Source organism: Coccinella septempunctata, chromosome 1, assembly GCF_907165205.1.
Source record: "Coccinella septempunctata chromosome 1, icCocSept1.1, whole genome shotgun sequence".
Lineage (NCBI taxonomy): Eukaryota > Metazoa > Arthropoda > Insecta > Coleoptera > Coccinellidae > Coccinella > Coccinella septempunctata.
The window spans coordinates 39,254,260-39,279,639 of NC_058189.1; the positions used below are offsets into that span (position 1 = coordinate 39,254,260).

Consider the following 25,380-nt stretch of genomic DNA (forward strand, 5'->3'; position numbering starts at 1 on the left):
GAACCAGGGCTATCGTGTTTAGTGGAAGGGGTGGAGTTTTCCTGCAAATCGTTCGGTTAATGCTGTATTGTACACTCCGTTTTCCCTAGCCACAAGAAGCAAATATGAATGCAAAAATTTTTCGTAGATTGGATGAAAACTGATCTGGAATTTTTAATGTAGCATAAACAATAACCAAAATTTCGTCTGAATATACATTGACATCGCGTCACATTCATTAATTCTGAAGATAAAACATCTAAATACTCTCCAGGATGAATCAAAATTAACCCGAAAATAAAAGGAGATACGCAGTCAGGGTTGATAAAGGATTTTTTAGGGTTTTCACTCCCAAAATCAATAAAAAAATTGAAATAAACGATTTGCTCCTGAGTAAATTCTTGCACTTATTTGTCAAGAGCAAATCAAGTAGAAAAAGTGGTTACCTGACAATGAACTGAAAAAAAAACTTTGAAATTATAATTATGTATAGTGACTTTTGGAGTCTATATCATACTCCTTTATCAGACGAAAATCAATTTCCGAAAATCTTCTGAATCGTAGCTTTTATTCGACATCAATTGTCAATACATAGAAACAGAAACTGCATAGAAAAGTTGATTGATTTAATTTTGAAATTACCGGATGACACTTCCCTCTTCAGTAAATTAATCCAAATATGATCTATTCCTACCGAACAATTGGCCAAATTATTATTTCGATCCAACAAAATACACGTGGACTCTTTAATCTTTCGTTTATAATGATCCGGTTCTGTCATTACAATTTTAGTGTTATTCCAATCCATCATGTGGTCTCCTGTATTAAAACCATAGACATATAGACGTGGACTGTGCCTTCCCTTTCTATCTATGCATGAAATACCATAAAAAAAAGTGACAGAGAGAAACTGAAAATCGGGCATGCAGTTGTCTTTTTCTAGAATTTTGATTGGGCCAACTCACCTCTATGTGAACAAAAAAGAGACGATCATTTCTCTCTTTCTATAAAAAAAGCCAATTTAATGTTGACATTGCTCAGTCCATGTCTCTATGTCTATGATTAGAACAAACATGATCTGCGATCTGTGATCTATAAATTTCTCTATTTTAAATATTATTTTTATGTTCGCGTCTTCTTATTTTTAGAGGTCTAGGGTCTAGACGTTTCACCTGTATAAGTTTTACCACAAATACAGTGAATGTTGTAAATACAATTTTTTGATTTTTGTTTTTCATTCAAAAGTTTAGTTTTTGTTAATATAGATCTTAAATCGTCATTCACTATGATAAATTTGTCCCAAATACGGACATGTCCTCTCGCTTTCCACAAATTAGGAGAATACAAAAAAGGTGAAATATGTAAAACAATTAAGTTTTTTTTTTGCCGCATCATTTTCCAAACATCTAGATTTGACTCAAGCTAACAAGTGAAAAAGTTGTGTGCAGAAATATCAAATCAGTTTCATTTATGTTCATCTGCTCTTTCCAAATTTGAGGATGAAATTTTAAAACATTGGTACTCAGGGTGTTGTTTCGACTCGAAACTTTCTCATTAAACTTTTCAGTGCTGAACCTGGATTATGACTTTTTCATTATCTATGAATTGGACGGAGAAAATTCGAGTCGAATATTACGAGAATTGATAGGTTAAGTCATAATAAGTATCGTTCCCAAGCTATATAAGTAAGATCAATTGTATCGGTCAAAGGAACAAGAATATACACAAATTATTCTTTCGGTGACGTTTCGGCCCCTTTATTGGGCCTTCTTCAGGCGTCAGAATAATATTACTTCAAAAAAACTTTTATACGATGAATGTTGTCGAAAATAAAAACGAATAATTCGTAGAGATTTCACAAAGGGAGAACATAACCATCGATGTATTCATCTGAACGAATTGTTAGTTCGTTGCAAAAAAACGCTGCAAAGGGCCCAAAAATGGACGGAAAAATGTTCAACCAATTCGGATGTAAAATTTTCCGCTGAATCCGATTCTGCCATAAAAAAGATGGGTTTGAATTTAAAATTTGGGCTTCATATCTTGTATAAGTCCTTTTTGGGCCCAAAATTTTATGGACCCATTCGATTCCTCGGGAGAAATTACCAAAGACCCCATTATCAGAATTCCGATTTTTCACCTATTCGCGAAATAAATGTACCGTTTCCAGACTTTCGAACCATCCGGTATATGTGAGAGTATCTGTACCTTAATTTGTTATTGTACTGAATTCGGTTATGTCCTTGTAGCTTTGACTTGATAAGTTTCGAGACAAGGTAAAGGTCTCGAAACTGGTCGTCAGCCAACAAAATAAAGTTTGTGAAAAAAGGACCTTCTGTTTATTTGTTTATGATGAGTCATCCACATGTATTTCCCGCTCTTCAATTTATTAATTTTATCTTAAAAATAGAAGAAAATTACTTCGCTAAAGTTAACCTGGTTTTTGATTGCTTTTTTAGGATATTGGTGTTGATGCTACATGCACCATTTGTGGAATATTATTCTCTTCACTATTTTCTGAAAATATTTGAATAGACACAACCTGTGTCTTCATTCAAGTGATTGAATGAACCTCTGTTGGTTAGCTTAGTCTGTCGTTCTAGTTTCAATTCTTGATGTAATTGATGGGGTGTTATCTAACACTTAGCATGGCAAACTCCAAACTGAAATTAACTTCGCCAACCGTCTCTCCATTTTACTCTACACCTTCGGCCTATGCTGTTTATGTCTCCACCTCTCCCTATAGCTCAAATTAAAATGGTCAATCGATCCGTTCGAATACCTCAGCCAAGGCATGCCGAACAGCGCTCCCGAATTTATTTCAGCTCCTGTCAGCTCGAATTGATTCTATGAATTATTCACAGTTGAAATCCTGGATAATAATTCGGATCCTCTTCGGCTGTGAGGTGGTCGTAGATAGATGAGGAAAACAGCCGAAAATTCAAATCCGCGTGTGACTCGAGAGTTGAACCAAATTAAGCCTTCTCTGTAACGAATTCGAGGGGCTGGGTTGGTGGATATCACGTACGTAGTTTTTCAACTGGATTAATCCTTCACTAGCAAGGTATTCATCTGATGCTGAGGGATTTATTATCCGCCTTAACATATCCATGAAGGGCTCGAAATTTTCAAGGACGTTTATTCTAATATTTCCATTCCTAAGGCACTCATCAGATCATTCGAGCGACACGTACAGAGTGTTTCAGGAAATATTACCTATACCGTCTTTCAATGTTGGATATTTGAGGGAGTTTGCATCAAATGTCAAGAAATGAACACAGGAGTACAGGGTGGTATCGGTTTGGTATCGAAATGATCCTTTTCATAAAATTGTTAGAATTACTAAATAATTAGATAAACTCGGCAATCCTTAGTTTCTCCCATTTTCATTCCCACTTAAAAATCGAACGAACTGATATCCTAAACGAAACCATATAGCCGAGGCAGTCATCGCAAGATAATTGTTTTTTCCACTGCTTTGTCCTTTGTCGTTTCGAAAGTTTTGTATAGGGGATTTCTGGTGTTACGTTTTTTTTTTGACCAGTTCTATATTCTTTTAAAAAAGGCCTCATCTCTAAAAGTGAATTAAGGGGAAGTATACTTCATTCAAAATTATTTTAGCAGTCGGTTGGCCATGAAATAATTTTCTCAAGTTTTTGTAACTAGAACGAAGTTAGGTTGGCACTCATGAAATGTCGTTAACGTCATAACGCCGTTGCCACAACTTATATAAATTTTTATTACGAAAATGCCGAAAGTGATTGAAAAAAGAGACAGGGTTTCAGGAAGTGCTATTTAGAATTCAGGTCCGCTCATTCAAATAGTTATAGGCGCTGATAACCCTGATATTCTAAAATCCACAATACGTCAGACGGTAGCGAACATATTCAATGTAAGAGAATTTATATAATGTTTCATCTGAATCTAAACAACTTATATTTCAGCTGAATATTTTCACAATCAGAAAGATTGTGAATGAAGAGGATGACAAAGAATTTCCTTCTATTGGGAGACCCAAAAAAGTGGTGGCATTTGAGAATTTTATGTTTGAGTGAATTAATGCGAAAAGTTTACTACAGGATTTTCGATAAATGTCATCGAAGAATAAGTTCCCTAAAATGGATTTTTCTATTTTTCATTTGACTTGTCCTATACAATGTAAATGTCTTAAGGTACTAATAAACACCTAATTATTATTATTACATCAATGTATTAAGATGAAAAGCCACAAATACGCGCAAGTTGCCCTGTTACTTGTTTATTCATGTGAAATTTTTGTTCAAAGGTAAAGTTCATCTTAACTTGAAACTTCCTTCAATTCCTTTTACTTATATTGATGCAAGATGATTTTTGTTGAAGAATTTAACCTTCTCGTAATTATCTGTTAATTCCTTCGGGAGATACCCATTCCCAACCACTGCATCATATGCATTTCATCTTCGGGTTAATATTTTTGAAATCTACAAATGATGTAAGACAAAGAAGATAACGAACATTAACTCTCCTCAAGCTAGTGCATATTATGATATTATACTGATCTCTTGTATTCTCATTCTCCATACAAATAACTGGATTTGGTATGCCTTCAATCAGTTTGTATAAACTTCAATTATGTTCGTCACATATTTTCCGAAGAGATTCGACATTGTGATAAAGTACGTAATAACAGAAACTTTTATGTAGAACGGGCAACATAGCGTTGATTTAAAACCCAAAAATGTTTTGAAAAGCTTCATAACCCCACATTTTCGTACTATACAGAGTGAAATGTGTCAAATTTCCATGGCCAACCGACTGCTAAAATAAAAGTGAATGAAGTATAGTACATACGATTCGAGATCAAGACGATCGTCATTGGTTGCTATGGAGATGCTACCCCAAATACGGAAATGTGCCACGTCTTTGAGCAAAAGCCTGAATTACGAACTGATACAGTTGAAAAAATAGAAATCACCACGCGAGAAATAATATAAGGAATATTGATTTCAGTTATTCCTGAATTTCAGCGTAATTTTGGTATATATCACTATGAAATTTCTTGCAATATATGAAGAATTGAATCGTTGTCACCCCGCCGCTATTTTTATCGAAATATGTTGAAAAATGATTCAGAAAACAAGTTTTATAGACACTAAAGTTCAACTATTTTTTCTCATGAAAAATTAAATTGGAAAAAAGAGACGGGGTGATATCAAGACGTCCTTTAATTTCAATTTAAAAAAAATCAGGGCTTTACGTACAAAATTTAAAGCGTAAATTAAGAACCAGTGAATGCCATTTTTAAATGGAGATTCTTGAGGTACCTATTACTTCCCCTTAAGGAATGAAATTGTTATTTGTTTTCGGAAAGAATAACAGTTGCTTTCATAAATTTTATTGACAATCAAATTATCACATTAGTGATACAATATCTGAGATATTCATTTTCTTTTAATAAACGAACTTAATTTGAATTTCAGATAATTGAGTATGTAGTTTCTTCATTATTGGTAAATATTTAACCAAATATGGGATAGACTTCTGCAAAAATCTTCCTGTCCGATGATAATGAGACCAAAAACTAGCATGAATGTGATATAAATAAAGACTGCCAGATACTATACGCCTTCTGAAAGAAAAAGTGAATAATTATAGATCTATATCCCTGAATTTCTCTACATAATCGTTCATTCCGACCTCCCAAAAGACGTCGTTCCTCCATAATTTATCTTGTTTCACACCTTCTTTATTTATATAATGTAAATTCAATTTGACCTAGATAATTTTCGACAAAAAAACAAGAGATTTTCGTGAAAATTTCGAGTGCATACGTTAGTACACGACACAAGTGTAAGTAACACAATTTTTTGCATATGTTATCACTAAGAAGAAATCAAAATGGTAGGCTGAATTTTTTCAATTTCGGGAAGAAAACTTTTCCCCTCATTTCCGATTTTCCGGGAAATTAGAACATCTGACAACCTTGACCCGTTGTCGGAATTGAGTTTCAATTTAAAGCATGGCCGTGAAACCCAATAATTTTCTTTTCCCTGCTGCTTTCCTTCGACCTTACCCCTGATTGATATTGCGTCCCAACATGTTGTTTACTTGAGGCAATAAATCCTCGCGAGAAAAGTCTCATAAAATTTACTTCATCAGTGTTTTTTCGGGGCTGAGGTCATGTAATAAGATCATGTTGTGATGCCTTCGAACCACTTCATAAGTTCTTGTCGAATTACGCTATCAATCTATACATTTAGGAGTTTTTTCAATGTGTCGAACGGTTTCGTAATGCAATTGGAAAATATTGGTTATATGTCACAAATTTTTGATTAGAGAAGATACCTTCATATACTGGCTTCAACAATTATTGAATTATATTAATAAAATTCACAGGGAATTGGACAATAGTTTATTGTCAAAGTTGTACTTATAACATCGCCGACGTTTCGGAACGGTTTGTTCCTTTTTCAAGGCTCGTTATATTAAATTTGAAAATTTTGAAAATAATTCTTTTGAATACTACTCAAATTAGGAGTCCCCTGATCTGAGGAAACATGCAATGATACTTTATTCGGCTGTCGAGCCGACTCGACAGCCAATACATTCGAATCAAACAGAAGTAAAATATATGATATCGCCACCAATTAACCCTACATAACATATTGAATATAAAAAATCAACAATTTCATGAAATTGTTGATTCATTATATTCAATATAAGTGGGGTTAATTGGTGGCGAAATTAATATATTTTACTTCTAATGACCGTATGCAGATTTTCATTAACAAAGATCAAATTGTTAAACCATCTTCATTTCATAGAAATTCTAATGAAATAAACGTGATTAAAGGTTGAATTTTTGTTTAATGAGATGAGGTGCAAACGGGCATAGGTCAACATAAATTATTCAAACATTTCTTAAATAAGGTTTTGAAACGGGGATACATAGCGCCTAGGGATTGGTCGAGTCATTTAAAGTCATTAAACAAACGTGAAATAAGCCCCAGAATAGGGTTTCAAACATATACTCCATTCACTTTTATTTTAGCAGTCGGTTGGCCATGGAAATTTGACACATTTCACTCTGTATAGTACGAAAATGTGGGGTTATGAAGCTTGTCAAAACATTTTTGGGTTTTAAATCAACGCTATGTTGCCCGTTCTACGTAAAAGTTTCTGTTATTACGTATTTCATCACAATGTCGAATCTCTTCGGAAAATATGTGACGAACATAATTGAAGTTTATACAAACTGATTGAAGGCATACCAAATCCAGTTATTTGCATGGAAAATAAAAGAGATCAGTATAATATCATAATATGCACTAGCTTGAGAGAGTTAATGTTCGTTACCTTCTTTGGCTAAAGTTTGAATACGTTATATCAGTTGTAGATTTCAAAAATATTAACCCGAAGATGAAATGTATATGTTGCAGTGGTTGGGAATGGGTATCTCTCGAAGGAATTAACAGATAATTACAATAATGTTAAATTCTCCAACAAAAATCATCTTTATCAATATAGGTAAAAGGAATTAAAGGAAGTTTCAATCAAGATGAACTTTACCTTTGAAAACAAATTTCACATGAATAAACAATTAGCAAGACAACTGGCGTTTATTTGTGGCTGTTCATCTCAATGCATTGATATAATGATAATAATTAGGTATTTATTGGTACCTTAAGACATTTACAACATATAGGACAAGTCAAATAAAAAATAGAAAAATCAATTTTCGGGAACTTATTCTATGATGACATTCATCGAAAATCCTGTAACTTTTCCTATTAATTCACTCAAACATAAAATTCTCAAATGCCACCACTTTTTTGGTCTCCCAATAGAAGAAAATTCTTTGTCATCCTTTTCATTCACAATCTTTCTGATTGTGGAAATATTCAGCTGAAATATAAGTCGTTTTGATCCAGATGAAACATTATATAAATTCTCCGTTCTCTTACATTGAATATGTTCGCTACCGTCTGACGTATTGTGGATTTTAGAATATCAGGGTATAACTATTTGAATGAGGGGACCTGAATTCTAAATAGCAATTTCTGAAACCCTGTCTCTTTTTTCAATCGTAATATTAATTGATACAAGTTGTGGCAACGGCGTTATGACATTAACGACATTTCATGAGTGCCAACCTTACTCCGTTCTAGTTACAAAAACCTGAGAAAATTATTTCATGGCCAACCGACTGCTAAAATAAATGTGAATGCAGTATAGATAAGAAGATATAAGGGATCAACTCAAAAATTACTGTTTTATAATAAGTTTCCTGATAGGTACTCAAACAAGGTTTGTATGGCTGACAAAAATCAATTCGTTTATTTTTTTTTACACAAAAAAGTAAATATTCGAATTTGACGTGTTCATCCATCACACCCTTGTGATGAAAAATGTCCAAATCATCCTCAGGGACTAAAGTAGTGGGGTTGCCTTTCGGAAAAACGTACACCACTCGTAGAGGATGCATGACAAACCCTTCAATTGTAAATGAAAAGTTGCGTAATACAAAACGGAAACTCTCCTAGCAATTTTCAAATATCAAACAGGTACCGAAGAAATGAATGGTCTGCGTTACTTATTGCTCACTCTGTGGTTATATAATATCATCTTAGTACTTCATTTCTAGTTCAATAATGGAATAATAATAGTAAGTGGGACCTACCACAACTGGACCTATACAAATAAAAGTAGGAATTTTCAATAGTGGGCTGAGCGAGCCTATTATGTTTCTGCATGGGTCTGAATCCCTTGTCTCAAAGATTGAATACTACGGAATACTGAATGTTGTCTTCTCAATGTGACTCGAAGAAAATAGAAGACAGTACATTCAAACTCAAGGAAGGTGCAGAAAACGGAGCATTGAAGGAGGGAGATACGTACAAGATCTAGGGATCAAACAGGCTAGAGGGAACAATCAGAGCCAGATGAAAAAGGATAATGAAAACTGGTCTAAACAGCAAGAATATTCCCATTGTCTAATTGGCTTCTGCTGTTTAGTGGTGTACGTATTAAATAAATTAAAAAGGAAAAAAATTATTATAATAGAAAATGTTTCAGAATACGTGTATGCACGAATTACTTTTTTAAAATGAATAATCCTGCTATGGCTTGTTTGAATGAATAATGAGGAAAATTAATGAATGATAGTACTTTTTTTTCATTATATATGAAGAAATAGCATTTTTCAATGCAAGTCGAAAATGTCTATAATTCCTCATGAATTTTCCTCATCATTCATTTTCGCACGCAAAAGCATGTTTGTTCAATTAACAAAACTCTTGTCAAAATAATTTAAAGATTATAAAGGGAATTGAATGCCAATAAAGCAATGAGAGATTATCAAAATTCAATAATTCTGAGTAAATACGATATGGTTAAACGTATTTTGTCGACAAATATATGATCCATGAAGAAAAGAGTTGAGTATTTTCATACAATTCGATGTGGGATTTTCGGAAATATATACTTACTTTATAGGAAAAATTTTTCATCGAATCACACAAGTTATATGGGTGCGATAGTAAACCTGCGTCACCCGGTATATGCTCGATATGTTAGGGCCGATTTGTCTTATTGGGATCATCGTCTTCAAAAACACATCTGAATCGCATACAAATCTTATGAACGTCCTAACTATCGATCTATATAGGGTGAGTCTTTGACTCGTACACATATTTTAACAGTAGATTTCTGAGGTCAAAATAAACACTTTTTTCTCTTACCATTTTTTCCGAAGCGGGTTTAAAATATACCGGCTGTTCGTTTTCTCACGACCGGTTCTACCGAATGAAACCAATTTTGGAAAATAGTTTTTCATTCAATTGTTGAATCTTTTTTCAACACAAGATATCATCTAACGTCTTCCAGTTTTCTCATTTTGACCATTACGTACCATAAATAACCAAAAATTCAAAGAACCCAACATTCGAAACTAAGTTGGACGCTGGACGCTATCTAATGTATATTTGAACGTTTTGTAAAATGAAATATATATTTTCTCGTATATTGCGCCGTTTTCACAATCCGTGAAATGTTAAAAATTGGGTAATTTGGCTGAATACAACTCTGTTTAAAAAATTCACAGATGTGTAGTGTCACAGATTTAGCTGACTATTCTGAAAGTAATTTTGTTTTTCCAGGGGTGACACAGCCCAATAAACACACACACACGTGTATTATACGTTTATATGTGGTGGGGGGCGTTGATTCAAGGTTACTCGTTGAATTTTGTAACGTTATTTCGAAACCTAAATTCCACCATAGGTTGATTTCACATATAATCAACGTTTATGATCAAGCTGGTTACTGAATCCACTAACATGAAACGTGTATTCAATAGGAAGTGAAAAACATTGAATTAACGTTGAATACGATACCATTCAACAACTCGTTACTGTAGTCACCAATATGTAACGTTTCTTTAGCGTACTTCCTCAACGTATGTTCAATAGGAAATAAATAACATTACATCAACGTTGTATGCGAAATCATTCAAAAACTCGTTACTGTAGTCACCAATATGTAACGTTTCTTTAGCGTACTTCCTCAACGTATATTCAATAGGAAATAAATAACATTACATCAACGTTGTATACGAAATCATTCAACAACTCGTTACTGTAGTCACCAATATGTAGCGTTTCTTTAGCATACTTCCTCAACGTATATTCAATAGGAAATAAATAACATTACATCAACGTTTTCTACGAAATCATTCAACAACTCGTTACTGCACTCACGAATATGAAACGTGGATATGTGGTGTTTTCTCAAAGTATATTCTATTAAAAGCAACGAACATCCCCTTCTTGTAGCCACTATTTCAGAACGTTTCCTTGTCTTGCCAAGTAGTATATATCGAAAAAAAATGAGTGTCCTGTATTTGGCATTGTAAGAGCAATAGCGATCACTTTTTTATAATGGATTGAGTATGTTCTACCAGTTACCATTAGTTATGAGATCTGCTTATAATTTGAATCAATTCAAGACTCTGGTAATGGTAATAAAGAATATGTATTGAGCGGATGACTGTTGATGTAGATATATTGTAAATATAATGTTATGAACTTTGTAGCCTTAAGCTAATGGAATATTCACTACTACTACAATAATAACTATAGGGTGCAGTGGTCTCGTTGGCAGCGATGTAGGGTAGGACGCCAGAGGTAGCAGGTTCGAATCCCGGCGGTGATGGATGTTTGCGGTTGTCTCGATGAACCTATTGTGGGAAAAGATATAATGTTGGCTAATGGTAACTACTACAAGACTAGTGGATGCTGGGCAGAAAAAAAATAATTATTAATATTAGAATCAACATTTGAATTTCGTATTGTTGCAACTTTATTTCAATCGAATGGCAACGTTATATTCTCGTAGAATTTCCATTCCAAAAAGATTGTCCGCTACGTTACTGTACCACTAGAACGAAACGTATTTCCTAACGACATTTTGCCGGTTTCTAACGTAGCGTTACTTGAAGAACTCAACGTTACTTCCACGTATCTGTGTTTATTGGGAGCTCATTATCAAAACTTAAAATGGCTATATATTTTTTTCAGGGACGAATCGGAAAAAATGGTCAAGGAAAAAAGTGTTTCTTTCGACCTTAAGGATCTACTGTTGACATATTTGTACGAGTCAAAGATTCACCCGGTATATTAAGGGCGAACCGCGGGGGCCGCAGGCCCTAGCCACGTCTGAGGCAAATCAGTCCGAAAACTAGAATCTAACAATAAAGGTAGATCTACGGGTTTACTAGTCTTCTAAAACTAATCGAAAACGCATCTACTGTTCTAGTCGAATGAACATCTATATTAATTGAAATTTCGAATATTTCAATCGTAGTATCTTGGGATGATCAAATAACCGAATCTTGGAATAATCCAAATATATACTAGCATCGAACGAAAAACAGTAGTTTTAGTCAATTATCAGATATCATCGACTTTGTCAACGGAGCCATGATCGAGTTCAAGGAAGACAATATCGTGGAGGTCAGAATAGATTGACACCTAGTGAATATAATTGAAACTAATGTGTTAATGATATTCGAGAATCATTTCGGCAGATAATTTTATAGTTTACAAACAAACGGTTACAATTGGGACACGACTGAAAATACTTTTCGAAGGATGTGTAAGTCGGCCCATATCATAGGAAGTAAGGCACACATATGTAGTTGTCATCTTGAGCACATAAATTATTTCCTGCATCAGTTGCACTATCCGAATGAAGCATCGATCCTGCCATTTCAATTACAAAAATAGAAATCATTTCCCACATTCAATATTCGATACCTACAAGCGAAAAGTCCTTGTTGGTGCTCACTCCAATTCGGTCAACAGTAATTGGAATTTCATTCAACATTGTACGCTTTGGATCGCTTGAATTTCCAAACTGTTTTAATCGATCTCATCAAATAACCAACATTGATCCGTGTAATTCTAATTTGCCTGTATGTACGGCAGATTTCGATCAGTTTGCATCGCATATTGGTTATGGTTGATATTGCGGAACAATATGTTTCGCTAATATTATTCTGTGTGGCTCGGGTACAGTCAAGGGGGAGCCACTTGCGGTGATGCTTGGTAATTCAGGCTCCATATAACGCTGGAAACTGGAAATTCATTCCATTGTTGGGTGAACTAATCGAGATTAATGAATACGACTGTTCGGTTACAGAGAAAAAAATCTTTCATTTTATATATCGTAACCTACGTATCTTATTCAACATCAATGGAGATTTTATTAAGTACACCATTTTCAGTTGTAATTCAGAAATAATCAATTGAAATTCAGAAAACATCAATTGTATTTCAGATTAGTCAAGTTCATTTCAGGAATCCTCAAGTGCAATTCAGATTAACCAATTCAATTTCAGAATTGGTCATTTGAAATTCAGTTTAGTAACATTTATTTCAGAAACCGTTAATTGTATTTCAGAAGATATCAATTGTAATTCAGAAAAAAATTAATTGAATTTATGAACATTTATTATTTTAAACAACACTGAACAATATGTAGGTATGTAAACAAGAAAATGCAACAATTCAAACGCCTACAGGCATGTCGTCCATGACAATAGCAGCTGCATGGACGGAGGTGGTATGCTGCTCTGCTCTAGTACAATCACCCCCAAAGATTGTGTCCTTCGCCTGATGGTCAATAACATTCTTCAGATATGCTTTGTTCGAGAGCTCTTGGAGGCACAAAGTTAGGAATTTGGGGAGATTTGTTTTTACATAGCATTTAGTCTTCGACCAAACGATTTCGATCGGTTTTAGCATTGGAAAGTATGGGCTCAGTCGTAGCAATAATGCTCCACTAGGGTTGATAATTGTTTCCATCCTCGAATGGCAAGGAGCATTATCACAAACGATGACTAAATCTCCTAACTGGTTTCCCATATCTTGCAACTGTTAAGTAAAGACTTCGTTTTGTGAAAATTGTACAATATGTTTCAAGTTCAATGATGAAAAAGATTCAGAATTTTGAGGAGAATAGAAAGATTAAGTACTTAGATAAAAAATAAGGAAGTAGGATCACGCCAAGGTTCTGCAACACCCTTAATATATATGAGAAGTTTTTTCAAAAATTCATTGTGTCACGTATGATACTTTTTTTATTCAACGTAGCACAAAAGAGTCAAAGGGAAAGGACAGTCATTTATAATCAATCACCCTGTAGGGTAGAGGGGGGCAGGTTCGGACACTTTTGGCTAATCGGCTGTACAATCAAAAGTTGTGGAGTGTTAGGAAGAACAAGTATGTCAGTACATGGAGTGACATCTTGTGGACTGCCTGTGAAGGTATGTTGGTTGATCATAACTGAATTCTCATTGAAAAATACGAACGAAAATAAATTGTCATTTGTCCGAATGTACCCCATATGGGGGCAGGTGCGGACATGCCTGGGGTAATTTCGAACGTTCAAATATATAGTATGAAATAAATAGAAATACTAGCATTTGAATAGCGTTTCAATCGGATAATGAAAGTGACGGTTACAATAATTTACCCAAAGACATCAAAATGAACTGTTTATCTCTTGGGACTCGTATTGTACTTATGGGGGATCCAAATGGAAAGGAGAATAAGTAATATGACTGACACTTCATCCTAAAATTGATTCCGATGTCGCACCTTTAATATAAATTATACAACATAACACATAACATAATAAAACAGTACATTATGTAATATTATTTCAAATTCAAACCATAGAAGTTAATATTGAACTTCAAAAAACTCGCCATTCGGGATGTCGCCGCAGTGGCTGTAGGTTTAGGTAATTTTGACTCAATGTCAGCTCGAGAAATGGCAGAAATTTCTTCTGCAGGGGGAAACTTGAAATAGCCTTTGGAATGCCGTAAAACATATTCTCCATACTCGTCCGACAATTCTATCACAATCTTCGAGGAATATTTGGTCATCATCTGCTACAATAACAGAAAATTACTTATAATATAAAAAAATACAGTTTGTGCAATTACCTATGAGCTTGTCAAAGTCGTCGTGATCTGATGTTACATCAATGTCTGTATCAGAAGAACTTATGGTGAATTTATTTTTTCAAGTCAAAGTTTTCATTTCTACTCCATCTGAATCAGAAGATGAGCTGTCAGTCAAACGTTTGGACAGGCTACGTGACTTCGATTTTTTTCTTATTCTCGATTGAACCCTTTACAAACTTTTTGGATCCAGTGGCAGTTTTCTCTTGACTCCTCCTGTGTTTGCCCTCGTTCGCCTAGCCTGTTCTAATTCTTCGACTCTCTTCTTTTCAGATGATGTCGTGTATATCCTTGATTTGCCAAGTCGAGACTTTCTATTGGCTTTCCTTTCACCTGCATTTGGGAATGGCCTAATGTCTGAAGGTTTTACAATTTCCACGAAAATTATGTTGATAAAAGTCTTGGTGGCAGCATCGACAATTTCTTTTAAAAGCGATTGTACAATCGCCGTCCGACAGAAGCAGTATTGGCCTCTTCTTCGACTCTATAATCGCCATTATTGACTGGTGAATGCTTTGTCTCTCTAGATGTAGGGGGCTGAGTTGTTTCAGATGCTGAACCATCATGTTTTGTGGAATCCTTAACAGTTGCTTATTTTTCTTGGTGATCAGTCATTTGTCGGTCTGTCACAAATGCTCCAGAATAGTCTTCTATTCGGACAAAACATCTTTAAAAGCAGATCTCATTGTCTCCATTGTGACCATTCTTATTATACTTGGGGCAGTTCCGGACAGTCCGAATGTGCCCCGACCAAAGTGTCCGAATCTGCCTCCTCAGTAAAGATCACTTTATCTTCAACATAACCGTTACTTTCCAATGCTTCTGCCTGTTAAAATAAAGACTATGTAGCGCATAAATGATTACTTTGTCACGTGCATCTCTTAAAAAGTTAAATATGATACTCCTTAAAAGTCGAGCTCCTTAGAAATGACGTGTAAAATACTTACTTTTGATGGCACTTGAAAACAAAAACCAAATTCTTGAGAAAATCCGTCGTTTGGAAACGCGTCGTTTAGTACACTGCGTTCACGCTACCACTGCTGCCGAATTGTGTAATTACAGATATCTAGAGCAACCGGGAGGCGGGAAACATGAAATGTCCGGATGTACCCCGTGTCCGAATCTGCCCGCCTCTACCCTACCTACTGAGCTATCAAATAAATCCTGGAGACAAGTAACACAGTGTGTATACCTAGGATACCTATACGTTTATATAGTAGAGTACAACTGAATTAACCAAATAAATCATTTTATGTATGTACAGGATGAGCAAAATTGGTGATACCTGATTTACAACTTTTTCAACCCAACGAGATAGAGGAAAATGCCTGGCACATTACGGTCGTCTTTTTTCGAGAAACTAATAATGTCATCAACTGCATTCCTCTATCTTCTTTTGTTTTCGAGTTATAAGCCAAAATTCAAATTTCAACTTTGGTCATTATCTCCGTTTCTGTTTGAGCTAGGATGTTGAAATGAAAACATTTTTTCGATAGCAATCCAGTGGCGTACTATGCTTTTTTCTAACAGGTATATTTGCTGAGCTATAACATAATGATGTATTTTTTCGTATGAAAACAGTAGTTTAAAATGACTTAGAAAGACTGAGTGCGATGTATGATATATTTCTGAAACGTTAAAAAAATGTCGATTTTTTTTGAGTCATTTTAAACTACTGTTTTCATAAGAAAAAACAAAACTTCATGTCATAGCTCAGCAAATAAACCTGTAGGAAAAAATCATAGCACGCCACTGGATTGCTATCAAAAAAGTGTCTGTATAATGTCTTCATTTCAACATCCTAGCACAAACAGAAACGGAGATAATGACCAAAGTGGAAATCGCCCAAATTTAAATTTTGATTTATAACTCAAGAACAAAAGAAGATAGAGGAATGCAGTGGATGGCACTATTAGTTTCTCAAAAAAAGACGACATGAATGGTACATTCATTTTCCTCTATCTCGTTGGGTTAAAAAGTTGTAGTTCAGGTATCATCAATTTTGCCCACCCTGTACAAGTTGTATTCTGATATCATGAAAATGCGTATTAGGTACATAAATAATGTGTGAGATTCATGTGACATAATAACCTTGAATAATATTCGTACTGTTTCTTACTTTCTGAATTACTCATGACGGTTTCTGAAATACAAATGATTGATTCTGATTTACAATTGCTGGCTTCTGAAATAAAATTGACTAATCTGAATTACATTTGATGTTTTCGGAAATAAAAGTGACTAAACTGAATTTCAAATGACCATTTCTGAAATCATATTGACTAATCTGAAATACAATTGACAAGTTCTGAAATAAACTTGACTAATCTGAATTTCAATTGACCATTTCTGAATTACAACTGGAAATGGTATAGAATCAAAAGATGATCCTGAATTGAACTATTCGGTGTGCATTATAAATCATCTTTATCATCTGTTGAGAGGTTAAATATGTTTTGTCTTCGGTTGAAATAAGGTGCAACTGAGTATTCATAAATGATGACATCATTTCCGTTCGCATAATTTTATGCTAACTATCAGAATATTATGTGTATGCATACAGAAGAGGCATTGACATAATATAATAATTTATTCTTGAAATTGTTATTTTTATAACATATAGAATAAAATCAGAAATTTTTCTGTTCATATAAACGAGAAATATAATGAAATGAATAGTTGCGAAAAAATTTAGGGGGTGATTCTTTATCAAAAAACAGTGTTGGTATTTCTTATGTTTCTTTTTGGAGCAGTCCCTGCTTTTCAAAGATGGCACCTGAAAAGCGATTTTAAATTTTGTCTTAGAAAGCAGAAATCTGACAGAAATGAAACCGAGCAAAAATTTTAGAAAAATAATAAGGAATTCAAAAACTTTGTTGGTGTTCCCAAAAAAATCAGCATGATATTATCTGCCTACTATGACAGAGTTCGAAGATAATTCCAGTAGGTATATACGACTCACACTACGTACCTTTCGATAAATTATTCTTTCTCGAAAACCATACTTTTAGCAAAAAATTACAAGATACCTTATTTGTTCAAAATCAATCAAGTTATCAAACATCAATTTTTCAATAATATAATTTGATTTAGTAAAAAGTTTCTTGTGAAATAAGTTTTAGGGGTGTGGTTTTCCACCCTTTTTAGTCATTGGAAAAACTTTCTTTCTAATTTTGACATATAAAGTGGCACTTTTTGAAATTCATTGGCGTTTTACTCTTCGCAATCAGTTACGAAAAGTAAAATATTTCGCAAGTGTTGATGAAAAGTAAATTTCGCCATTAATTGTGAAGAATACAGAATCATTAAAGGACTGAACTAAGTCAATTCAATTGTTTGAGAAACTGAACATAACCTCTCAATGTAGTAATTTTGAAAGATCCTCATTTTGAACTTACTGCACATAATGGCATGGAGAAAAATTTTTGGGCAGTGAAAATAAGAAAGACTCGAAGTTGATATTATTGCAGTTTTAGGTCTAACTGAAATATAAAAGTACAAATCTGGGTCAGCTGAAGACTGAAGTTAGGTACATAGGTTACGTTAATGTCAGCTGATGTGCTGATCTCCCTTGGCTGTTGTGCGAAAATGGACCTTCTCGACTCGAGTGATAAGAAACGGCAACAGGCCCCGGGTGAAGCTGGATGCGTTTACATTCGTGTTGAAATATCTCGAATTTCTGAAGCTTTTTACTTGTATTTTCTATGTGTTTTCCGAGTCGAGAGTAGTTCGCGCCTATTGTCCGGTTATTCGTCTTTCGTTTTGCATTTTTCGCGGACACGGACGTGCGGCGGTTTTCGAAGAAACCGAGAATTCCCGAACCTCTAAATCAGCTGATTTTCCTCTCTTATCTCTCCCACTCTATGCTTACGAAATAAGTAGTACGAGACTAGTTGAACTATATACTTCTGTACCTACATATATGTCATTAAATTTGATGTACTAAATATTATGAGGATCAATAAATTCTTTAATTAGGTAACTTCAATGGGACAATTATTTATAAATATTAAAAACATAGTTTTCGCAGTTAGTGATAGTGACCCCAGCTGACAACATAGTTGTCTGTGTAGTATTAATTAGCGTATTCTCCATGTAATTTTTTCCTAGGATGTTTGTCGCAATCTTCTGTTTATTAATTATGGAACTGTATTAGAATTCCATACTCCATGCTGTTTGATTCTCAGCAAATCAGCTCCAAAATCCGCAAGAAATCAGTGACCAGTATACAGCGTTCTTTTGCGCAATGAGCGAAAAATTGCGAAAAATTATGATTTTCCAAACTAGATGCACCACATATATCTTAATCTGACACGCTCGAGTATGTATAATGATTGTTTTTTTTTACTATTCTGACTGGCTGTCCTAGACAATTCCCCCTATGTACAGGTCTAATTGTTGGTAGAGATACTACTCTACAGGGTACCAGGTATCTGAGCGTTTGAGGCGCTAATTGTGCTATGAAAAACTACAGGATATATAATTGGCGAATTTGCCATGTTCAATTCAGACCTAAAGTTTACGAAAACACACGTCGCCTCACATTGTAAATGTGTTATATCATATTGTCCCAGAGAATATTTTTTCAACCATCATCCAATAATTAAAATTAAATAAATGCACAAGTGGAGGTGTAACTCTGTTTATGAATACTCTATTATGATTTCTGATCATTCGGGACATAATTTTGTAAAATTCTCGCCCATAACTAGATCGCATTAAACAAACCAGCCTTCTCCCCCGCAATCTCGAAATTCGCCTCGTCCAGCTCACGCCCCACGATTAAAATCTATGCCGATTATTTCCTGAATTTTTCAGATTCGAAATTGCCCCTAGACACGAACCTCGCGCGTCATAATTTCATGCACGAAAAGCTCACCACAGGCTATTGTCGCGTTATAAAAACCTAAATATTTAACACTAAACGCCGAGGCGAGCAAGATTTTCTCGGCTCACGACGTTAATTTAACGAGTCGTTGTAACAAAAATTTCGGGGGTGAATTCGCCTGGCTGCGATAATCAGGAATCGTGAATCAACGCGATTTTGGTCGGGGGCATACTGATATTGTGGATTCTGGTAGAGGGTACATAATTTCGTTGCAAATACCCAAGATAAGGGAAACGAAGGTGAAGGTTGAGTTCACGGTTACTTCATAGCCCGATTCTACGCCTGCAAAATGATTTTTTCCCTATTTAAACGAAGGGGAGTCCCTCTGGGAGTGCTGTCTAGTGAAAAAAACAATAGGCCTACCAAATTATTGTTACAAATTTGCCTCCAGGGCGGCATCTTAACAAACAGAGTTTTATCGAATTATTAAAAATATACCCGAATGGTAGATTATTTCAGAATATACAATGGTGTATATAAAAATATCCTTGATACAAGTTTTAGTCAATAATTAACATATCTATGACTAGCTTGAACCCGCGGTTCCGCTAGCATAATATTTCATTTTAAAACGCTAGTAAAGATTAGCAACATAAAATCAACAACCCCACTACGAAAACAGAAAGGAAAAGTTTGAAGCTTCCCTTGACCCTATACTGAAAATTACGCTAAAGAAAGCTTTTTCGTTATAGGCGCACTTGCAGGAAAGTCAATCAGGATTAAATGCCCCATTAAAGCTCAAAACTGTCATTTTTGAAGGGGTAAATGCAGCATTGCAATTTAAGGAGCATTAAATCGTAATGGGCGTTCCTGCAACTGGACGAGAGTGAATTCAAAGTTGATTATGAAACTAGACGTTGAAGGAAATCTAGGGTTAACTATGAAACCGGCCATTAAACCTAAAAAAAGGAACCAAAATGTAATAGGCAGATTGCGATCACGTGAAAGTCATTTGCCAAGCAAACGGGCCCGTTTCTCGAGTCTTAGTTCTTAGTACCTCTGTACAGGGTGTCCCAAAACTAGTGAATCAAACGTCACACCACGATAGAGTAGACCAAATACTATCGAATGACACCAACATTAGTTGAGCGAAAATATACCGTTTCTGAAAAAACCTAATCTGAAGTTGCCGATTTTCGAACTATTTTTTCAATGACAAGGCCAATTTGTGATTACGGATAGCGTTTTTCTCCCATATTATTACCCCTATAGAGGGGGTTTATTCTGAGTAATGAAAATCATGTAGAAAATCATGTTTTAATTTACATTTACTTAGGTTATCGATTAACTACTTAAAATAATTTCAATTACGGGAGATAAAACAATAATCTTGGTTCAATATAATTTAAAATCCCTTTTCACAAACTGGCCCTGTGATTCAGAAAAATAGTTCGAAAATCGGCAACTTTAGGTATTTTAATAAAATTCTGATTATTTTGGAAACGGTACATTTTCGTTGAACTAATGTTGGTGTCATTCGATAATATTTGGTCTACTCTATCGTGGTGTGACGTTTGATTCACTAGTTTTGGGACACCCTGTATAAACCCATTATCAGTTCGTGAGCTTCCCCTTGCGGCAAAGAGACAAAAGTGCTCTTGAGAACTAAGCACCGATTTTTTACAAAAGACACGCGAATTCGATTTTTCAAGTCTGGGCGCCAAGCACTTTTTTCAAAAGATGTTAAAGATAAGATTTTTTTGAGATGAAAACTGTATAAGTGTATATTCAGGACGACTGATTATCGATGAATAACAAACAGAGTGAAGCAAAACAAATTTTTTCAAAACGAAATAATTCGAAACGATAAGCTCTCCGTTCTATTCTCGGACAGGAAAGTAATGATCTTATGAAATTAAGCATTCCAGGGCCATATCAGAATTTTTATATTCACGCGAATTCTATCATTTGTCTCAACTGAAGCAAAATATTGAAAATCTAAAACAATTGTGGAATATGGGTCAAACAACATTTAGTAATGAAGAGAACTTCATCCTACAGAAAAAAAATACGTAATTACTCGATTTTGAGTGTCTAGATTAACATATACTTTTCATAACAAAAGCAGTCAACCATCCACAGGTATTGAACAAACGCAACACTGCTTGAATGCGAGCAAAAATATTTTCCAAATATTTCAAAACGAAGTCGAATTGGTGCTTGGCTCTTATATAATGTTTTGAAAGTTTTCGAAAGATTTGGACACCACCTGACAAACGGCTGTTGAAAATGTTCTCATAATTTCCAATAAATCGTTTGTTCTTACAAATTTCTTGTCAGTGTTTCAAGAATATCGGTAAAATATTTAGATGCCCTCAACCCCGAAATCCTCTGAGAAAAATGTGCTCTATTATCCTGATTGATAATAGCATTTTTCTCAAAATAATCTGAAAAATACGGCGAATTAATTCACTTTATTCGTTCACGCAATTCAATGTTGATTTCTTTATACAGAACGCTATTTTCCCTAAATTGCATAATTTTTGAGATTTCAAAGAAAAACTGAAAAATCATACGAATTTTTCGTGCTCCACCCTGCTTCCCTCACAAAAAGACTTTTTTTGTGGTCTGATTGAACTGTTCCCTATATTAATTGCATAAATATTTTATGCGTAAACGTGATTTAAGAATTTCTTTGACGAAACAGTGCATACGGCCATTAGGCTATCCTATGCCCATTTGCAACAACGAATTCAGAATTTACTTTGAGCATGCCACAAATTAATTGTTGCAAACTGGCTAACGATAGCTTTAACGTTAGGCTTGTATTGTCACTCGTTGATGCAAATTGATATGAGAATGTGAAAGTTCATCGAACAGTTCCTCCCTTTATTCAGGTTTTAAGTTATTCAAATCATTAAATCTGAGGGGATAAAATTGATATATCTTGTGTCGTCATCAAACAGCCCTCTGGATATCTAAAGCCACGCTTGATCACTCCCACCCAACCCGAGCCAAGACGTATTATCGCCATATCACCATTTACGGTTGAATTAATCAAGATTAGACCGATACGAACACATAGACTGACTAATCAATGCTTCCTGCTTCTGGTAATGGCCATTCATCTTCCTTCATATTATTCGGCTGTGATTGAACAACGGACTCCGCACTAATCGAGAAGTTATGGTGTTCCGCAATTGACCATGAGATTGAACATTGTGTTTGACTAATGTTTCAGTCTATGTTTTCGATAAAAACAACACTATTTTATTTTCCACTTCAACCCATATCGAATTACAATTATGGATGCATTTCATCCTAATGCCATTGTAAGAGTGTTGTGACGAGGCAGATTTTTGCTCAGCCACAAAAGGAAATTTCTTCACCGATACTTTCATAGTAGGACCTGACAATCGAAATATTTTGAGAGAAAACCGTTATTTTATTATAAAGGGATTTACCGATTGATATTATTTCTAATAGTAGTGTATCCATAAAGTATGGGACGGTGAACAATGATATTATTTCATTGTTTTCCACCGACCAGTCCAATATTTGTAGCGGAAACCGTATATGTCTTTTGTTTTCAGAATTCATATTTCTTATAATTCTTTCCGTTCAACGGTACTTTTTCTGAGTCGAGAGAAGTCTTTCAACTTGTTCAGTTTTTCCTTCTCTTCAATTATTTCTGTCTCTTTTCGAGCCGGCTGATTGACCGAACAATTTGAGTGCATCCAATGGAGATATGAGTTACCCATAGTGGGGCAAATTTTCCGAGGAGAGGGGTACTTCTTTGAGGCCCTGCGCTGAAGGTCAAGAGCGAAGTACGTTGAGATCTAGGTGCCAAGGAAATTGTCTAAGGTGTTTTACCGTGCAGGACAGTTAGAAATACAACAAGTTTGAAAGTTTAAGGCGAGTCACTTGTAGCGTTATTGTTCCTTTCGTAGTGCATACCCGAGGGGATATCTTCGCTATTTTCCGCTTTCTTTAATCCGTTGGACTGGCTAAAAATACCTACCTACCGTTTAAACTTGATCTAGTTATTGTAGGCTGTGTAGTGCCGGTTTCCGCGACCTTTCGACCGCCGTTGGGTCCAGGAGGACTTGGGGTTCCTACCGTATTTTTGGTGCTTATTTTGTTAATATATTGCCGACTTCCGACCGATCAAGTTACAGGTTGACAGTTTCTTCCGACCTGCTGTTTGACTGGCAGCCATTTTGAGAGCCCAGAGAGAAAGAGAGAGAGAGAGAAAGAGAGCTCTCTCTCGAGGGACAGAGTGCACTGCAATTGGATTGAGACTAGCCACCGTACCTATTTCCGCCGACAGAGGGAGTGACTTGCCAAGATTTCAAAATTTAACCGTATTTACCGTCTATCTTAACCGTATTTTCCTGGAGAGACCGTATTTCATCAGCCGTTTTGACAAACAAAAAATGTGTCTGTAAACCATACTGTATAGTAGATGCACAGCAGCTCCTCAACAGGAAGGCAGTTCTTGAGACGTGATAGAGCAGAGTACGCTTCATTTAACTTTCCACAAACATGATCAGTATGATGATGCCACCTAAGGTTGCCGTCAACATACAGCCCTAGAATCTTAACGACTTCTGTCTACTCCAACGATTCCTTTTGGTGAACTACAATAAGAGGTTCTGCACTTGTATACTCCTGTTTATGAAATTTTACTATGACTGGTTTGGTCAAGTTGAGGATAAGAGAATTTTTCTAGCACCAATCAAGGAGACACTGAGCAATGATTTCGCAACCATAATCAATATACCGGCCTTCACATAGGCTAGCAGATCGTTGATAAAGAGCAGGAATAAAAACAGAGAATTCTATAATTGTCTGCATGCCGTTAACTTATTTATTGATATAAAAACGGAGCAACACCCAAGTCGTCCAGTTCCACGTTTATTCTGCATTTCGTTTTGGGTAATGTGCATATTAGCAGGCTAAGGATGAATATTATATAGAACTTTAGCTAGTCCTCGAATATAAACCAAAATTTAGCAGGCTAATCTTAAGTTTATGCAACTTTGCACCCTGCCACCCCCTACGGGGGTGAGCACAAGCCCTTGATTTTGAACTGGGATGAGTGCTGTTGCGAGACCTCATAATGATGATCCTATCGAGTTCTATCTGATCCTGAAATTTCGCTTCAAAATTTACATCGATAAAGAAATGACAGGGAAAATAGTGGAAGAGTACTTGCTTTTGTGATTAGTAGGTACATATATCAAATGCTTGAATTGTCCACCGACAGTTTTGCCGATTTACAATGCCGTTAAGGTAAAATGAACACTAGTCCCGTCTGAAAAATAAATACCGAACATGTATTTTTGATTACCGTTTATCAAATTTACAATCGCTTGGACACACTTGTAACGTTCTTAAAATATCTCGATACACTAATAGTTGGGGAGCCGACGATGCTAAATCGAGATTTACTCGAGCGTCGTGGAGACCTAGTGGAGTTTGCAGCTTATAGATGAAAAAGAAAAAAGGTTCTATGATGTACGCACTTCCAGCGGTGTAACAAGCGTCTGCAAGTTTTTACAGATGCAAAAAAAATCGTCAGTAGTACATAGATACTCGAGCGTGTCAGCATACTGTAAATGCCCTATGTGTCTGTGATAATACGTTTATATTAATCTGACAGTTTGCGTGGTGGGGCTGGCCATGCGAGAGAATTGAAAATGGCAAAAAAAAATTTTTTTCGGGCGTGTCAGCTTTTCAGAGGATGTGTTAATTGGACCCAAAGGAAGCTACTTTTCAAAAGACTGATAATTCGAACGTGACGCAAGGTCACAGAGGTCCTTTGAAAATGCCGAAAAAAATCGTTACTTGTACATACAAATATCTCGGTGTTGCAGACGTGTTGACCCATCAATCTGACACTGATCAGGGAGTTTTTCTTTATCTGGCAGTTTAAAGATGATAAGAAGACTTTTCTTATATCTGCCTTCCTGTACCTCTAATCGTTTCTGTATTCATTATGAAAGTTGTACATAGTAAAATTCTATGCATCTTTTGTCTGAAACAATTTTTCATACCCTTAACC

At 35.3% G+C, this 25,380-nt stretch overlaps 1 protein-coding gene across 1 annotated transcript in view; it reads left to right on the forward strand.

Moving 5' to 3' along the window:
• The window catches only part of LOC123307787 (serine/threonine-protein phosphatase 2B catalytic subunit 3-like), a 292,638-nt gene that overhangs the window by 112,552 nt on the left and 154,706 nt on the right, over nucleotides 1-25,380 (forward strand). The window lies entirely within an intron of this gene.